General features: G+C 37.6%; 1 long non-coding RNA gene across 1 annotated transcript; it reads right to left on the minus strand.

Moving 5' to 3' along the window:
• Nucleotides 1-4394: 4394 nt before the first annotated feature.
• On the minus strand, nt 4395-5027 carry LOC114544132. The gene is made up of 3 exons (XR_003690305.1): nt 4987-5027; nt 4699-4773; nt 4395-4571 (listed from the first exon to the last, which is right to left on the minus strand). It is a non-coding gene; the product is annotated as an uncharacterized LOC114544132 (long non-coding RNA).
• Between the last annotated feature and the right edge of the window lie 973 nt (nt 5028-6000).

The raw sequence follows: 6000 nt of genomic DNA on the forward strand, positions 1-6000 counted from the left end.
TTCACAAAATCAATTGAAATAACGTTGTACTTCGACTGGTTTCAATTCTGGAGGCCCCATATATGGCACAATTATCTGCATTATCGTTTCATTTTTGTTGATGATTGTTTCGATGGTGTTTTGGTGCCGGAAGATAGAATAATTGATACTAATTATTGCCCCCCGTACTGAAGACACATAACATCCCAGATAATAGCAAAAGTTGTTCGGAATGCGGATAAGTCGACAGGACATGGTCGCTTAAATGAGGCAGCTTCTTGATCTGCACGGAAAAATTACCAGGACCAATGCATTCAAATTGACTTTGGCATAAAAGATGTTGTCGGAGCGATTTCACTCAAAGTCGCCGTATTTATAATTAGTGGGTGAAGAGCTACTCTATATCCTATAGTTCCGACGGGCAAAAATTCGCTCATTACAAAATAAATGGATTAGTCAGGGTTAGCTGGATTAATAAGCAAGGCTCCTACAGATTACCCTCTCACGTTATATGCATCACATCATTTCCATGTGAAAACGTTCGCAGAATGCGCTCTGCTTTCGTAAAACGAAATCACGGACAAAACTCTGAATTGAGATTAAGTTCAATACACAACCGACACAAACCTTTATAAGCGTTTCGTCATCCGAGGAACACAGTAAAACATTTTGTTGCTAGAGATGAAAAAGTTAAATTATGGTCGTTAAAGTTTAGGATATAAAGAGTAGTTATAAATAAATAAGCACGCGCTTACCTTCGAATCCCTGTTGGTGATGCCATTTTCATGTAAGGGCTAAAAATACGAAACAGTATGAATAAAGTTAGTTAAGTTCAGGCTCCTGTAGTAAAACTGGATCAATAACAGATGATCCTTAGCTTGGTGTCATTAAAAGCGCCAATCTCTTCCTGACATTTTCCATAAACTTTAGTCTTCGCGTGTGAAAAATATTCCAACTTGTTTCATTCATTCTTCGAAGACTACACATGGCTAGACTCGCGCTAAACGACATCCTCACCGGAAAGCACATTGCTTTCATAGTTGGTTTAGTTGTCAATCGCAGTCTGTAGTACAGATCGTTAAACAACTCGAGCCTGAAAACAAAATAGAAAATTCGATCGAATCATGAATTGTTTCATCCATGATTCTATACTTCTCTACTACATACTGCAGGACTAATAACATTGTGTGAACTGTGCAGCAATATAGAGAATAAGACGCTGAGGTATATTATATATTAGGTATCTGGAATCGTTTTTATGACGCGGGAAGCAAGACAGTAGTTTGAATATTTGCAAATCCTGATAGATAAATGTCGTGGACTCACACATTTGTTATCGGCGTCTCCCCGTCGTTTTGTTCCAACAAGACTCTCAAATAATAGTCGCCTGATAGGAGAGATACGTTACTGAGTTTGATTGCGATCGAGGGAGGGGGGGCGCTTTAAGAAGAACTGTTAAAAAGCTAGAGCAGTATAAGGCTTATCACTAACCTATTTTCAGTTGATCAGCTAAACATTCATGCAGGACTTCAAACTAAAGGTGATTCCAAAAACAACGTAGTTTCCACTCAGGTCTTTTTCCATTGCAAATTTGCGCATCTCAGATTCGAGAGCCCCAGAAGTTCCTCTCGCGTCTGTCACATTGAAAACAAAAGAAATTTTTTCATACTCTTTTACGACAACAGTTTAGAGAAAGAGGTCAGGACTATTGAATTGTCTTGTTATACTCATAGCGACAGGAAATTCTCCATTACCTTTTCATTTCCTATATTTTCAATGGAAACTAACTTTAACTTCGAGACTCACCTTGTAATTCCAAATCAGGTTGTACGCTGTCAGATCTTGACTGAATCTGTAAAAAAGATCCGTTTAAATACCATTGCTTTTTCATCTTTCAAACGACTAGAACATTTCCCATTTTCTTAATATGAACACTTACTTGTAATAAACAACTGGATTTAAATTCTCACATCTTTCCTGGCTTTGAATCCTATTTTTGTCCTCCAATGCGAGAGATATCCTTCAAGTTGATTCCTTGACGTTCCACTCGCTTTTCCTGAGCTGTAACAGACAAGTATAGCGCGTGAAATAACAGGCTTATACGTACATACAAGCATGCATCATGAAATTTTGGAACACGATTGTTCCTTTAAAACGTACTCTGCAAGCTTTACATTGTCACGAATTGATAAATGATCTTCTTTAGTCTCCGGTGGCTGAAGGAAAGATAAAAACTTTCCAACAAAATTGCTTCTTTACAAAAAGGTTTTACACTTCTGAATGAATTACTATGTAATTATTTCGTCAGTGGGGCAGTTGGCACAGTATAAGGATGAATGATGGAGTTTAGTTACCAAAGCAGTTGATACCACTTAGTCACTATTATGATTGGTTAGTCAGAACCACTGAATGGGTTTATGTAAATAATGGCCCTCGCAAAAAATTCTCAAAGATTTCCTACCTCGTCAGGGCTTTCAAGGTAATAGAGCAAACCAGCAGGCTGTGAAAATCGTATTCAAATTTATTACATAATGGTTTATGAACCAAAACTTACGAACAGGAAATCCCGCATTTAAACTTTATTGTATATTTTAGACATTAAAAACTATAACTGCTTTAATACGAACATTATTCTCACAAGTAATGCCATTGCTCTTGGATGACCAGTTGTCCAGAGAGCCACTAGATGTCCACTCAATTGCCTATATGCCAACAATAAAGATTATAAATTACTTATGGAGTATGCTTGTTAGTCTCAATTGAACTATTTGCAGATGGCTAGTATATAGAGGATTATAAAATGACAAGTTTTAGATGAATCTAAGAATGTTGCTAAAATACAACTCAGGTCCTCCGGATGGAATCGAGGCTATACATCTGCAACAATTTGTTAATTTATCACACTAATTCGCACCTGTTCAGTAGCGAACGTCTATCAGTGCTTTGCGTAATCATGGCCATGCGTAAGCGTTTTGGTAGAGCGCCCTTGGCAAGCGCCAAATCTTGTATTTTTGCCGCGGTTTCTTCATCAGCTTCCTAAAGTGAAGTTCTAAATAAATATCAACAGATGATTTTAGGCACTTCACACGGTGCAGGAATATTCTAGAGGTTTTAAAGGGTCTTAATTTCGTGTGGTATTATACACACTTCAAATTCAAGCCAGGAACAGTTGATGGAAAAATTAGTCAACTATACGTTCTCAGTGACAAGAGCATTGCACCGGCATCGCAAAAGCGATTCCTGCCGGAGGATCTATAGTTGACTCATTTTTCCATCAACTGTTCCTGGCTTGAATTGAAGTGTGTATAATACTTCTCAAATTAAGACGCTTTAAAACCTCTTAAATATCGACTGTTGTGAAAAGACAGTAGTTTGAATATTTGCAAATCCTGATAGATAAATGTCGTGGACTCACACATTTGTTATCGGCGTCTCCCCGTCATTTTGTTCCAACAAGACTCTCAAATAATAGTCGCCTGATAGGAGAGATACGTTACTGAGTTTGATTGCGATCGAGGGATAGGGGGGGGCGCTTTAAGAAGAACTGTTAAAAAGCTAGAGCAGTATAAGGCTTATCACTAACCTATTTTCAGTTGATCAGCTAAACATTCATGCAGGACTTCAAACTAAAGGTGATTCCAAAAAACAACGTAGTTTCCACTCAGGTCTTTTTCCATTGCAAATTTGCGCATCTCAGATTCGAGAGCCCCAGAAGTTCCTCTCGCGTCTGTCACATTGAAAAAAAAGAAATTTTTTCATACTCTTTTACGACACAGTTTAGAGAAAGAGGTCAGGACTATTGAATTGTCTTGTTATACTCATAGCGACAGGAAATTCTCCATTACCTTTTCATTTCCTATGTTTTCAATGGAAACTAACTTTAACTTCGAGACTCACCTTGTAATTCCAAATCAGGTTGTACGCTGTCAGATCTTGACTGAATCTGTAAAAAGATCCGTTTAAATACCATTGTTTTTCATCTTTCAAACGACTAGAACATTTCCCATTTTCTTAATATGAACACTTACTTGTAATAAGACAACTGGATTTAAATTCTCACATCTTTCCTGGCTTTGAATCCTATTTTTGTCCTCCAATGCGAGAGATATCCTTCAAGTTGATTCCTTGACGTTCCTCTCGCTTTTCCTGAGCTGTAACAGACAAGTATAGCGCGTGAAATAACATGCTTATACGTACATACAAGCATGCATCATGAAATTTTGGAACACGATTGTTGCTTTAAAACGTACTCTGCAAGCTTTACATTGTCACGAATTGATAAATGATCTTCTTTAGTCTCCGGTAGCTGAAGGAAAGATAAAAACTTTCCAACAAAATTGCTTCTTTACAAAAAGGTTTTACACTTCTGAATGAATTACTATGTAATTATTTCGTCAGTGGGGCAGTTGGCACAGTATAAGGATGAATGATGGAGTTTAGTTTACCAAAGCAGTTGATACCACTTAGTCACTATCATGTTTGGTTAGTCAGAACCACTGCAATGGGTTTATGTAAATAATGGCCCTCGCAAAAAATTCTCAAAGATTTCCTACCTCGTCAGGGCTTTCAAGGTAATAGAGCAAACCAGCAGGCTGTGAAAATCGTATTCAAATTTATTACATAATGGTTTATGAACCAAAACTTACGAACAGGAAATCCCGCATTTAAACTTTATTGTATATTTTAGACATTAAAAACTATAACTGCTTTAATACGAACATTATTCTCACAAGTAATGCCATTGCTCTTGGATGACCAGTTGTCCGGAGAGCCACTAGATGTCCACTCAATTGCCTATATGCCAACAATAAAGATTATAAATTACTTATGGAGTATGCTTGTTAGTCTCAATTGAACTATTTACAGATGGCTAGTATATAGAGGATTATAAAATCACAAGTTTTAAGATGAATCTAAGAATGTTGCTAAAATACAACTCAGGTCCTCCGGATGGAATCGAGGCTATACATCTGCAACAATTTGTTAATTTATCACACTAATTCGCACCTGTTCAGTAGCGAACGTCTATCAGTGCTTTGCGTAATCATGGCCATGCGTAAGCGTTTTGGTAGAGCGCCCTTGGCAAGCGCCAAATCTTGTATTTTTGCCGCGGTTTCTTCATCAGCTTCCTAAAGTGAAGTTCTAAATAAATATCAACAGATGATTTTAGGCACTTCACACGGTGCAGGAATATTCTAGAGGTTTTAAAGGGTCTTAATTTCGTGTGGTATTATACACACTTCAAATTCAAGCCAGGAACAGTTGATGGAAAATTAGTCAACTATACGTTCTCAGTGACAAGAGCATTGCACCGGCATCGCAAAAGCGATTCCTGCCGGAGGATCTATAGTTGACTCATTTTTCCATCAACTGTTCCTGGCTTGAATTGAAGTGTGTATACTTCTCAAAATTAAGACGCTTTAAAACCTCTTAAATATCGACTGTTGTGAAAAGACAGTAGTTTGAATATTTGCAAATCCTGATAGATAAATGTCGTGGACTCACACATTTGTTATCGGCGTCTCCCCGTCATTTGTTCCAACAAGACTCTCAAATAATAGTCGCCTGATAGGAGAGATACGTTACTGAGTTTGATTGCGATCGAGGGATAGGGGGGGCGCTTTAAGAGAACTGTTAAAAAGCTAGAGCAGTATAAGGCTTATCACTAACCTATTTTCAGTTGATCAGCTAAACATTCATGCAGGACTTCAAACTAAAGGTGATTCCAAAAACGTACTCTAGGTCTTTTTTCCATTGCAAATTTGCGCATCTCAGATTCGAGAGCCCCAGAAGTTCCTCTCGCGTCTGTCACATTGAAAACAAAAGAAATTTTTCATACTCTTTTACGACAACAGTTTAGAGAAAGAGTCTATTGAATTGTCTTGTTATACTCATAGCGACAGGAAATTCTCCATTACCTTTTCATTTCCTATATTTTCAATGGAAACTAACTTTAACTTCGAGACTCACCTTGTAATTCCAAATCAGGTTGTACGCTGTCAGATCTTGACTGAATCTGTA

This window comes from Dendronephthya gigantea, unplaced genomic scaffold (genome assembly GCF_004324835.1).
Source record: "Dendronephthya gigantea isolate DGI-Jeju-01 unplaced genomic scaffold, DenGig_1.0 000658F, whole genome shotgun sequence".
Lineage (NCBI taxonomy): Eukaryota > Metazoa > Cnidaria > Anthozoa > Malacalcyonacea > Nephtheidae > Dendronephthya > Dendronephthya gigantea.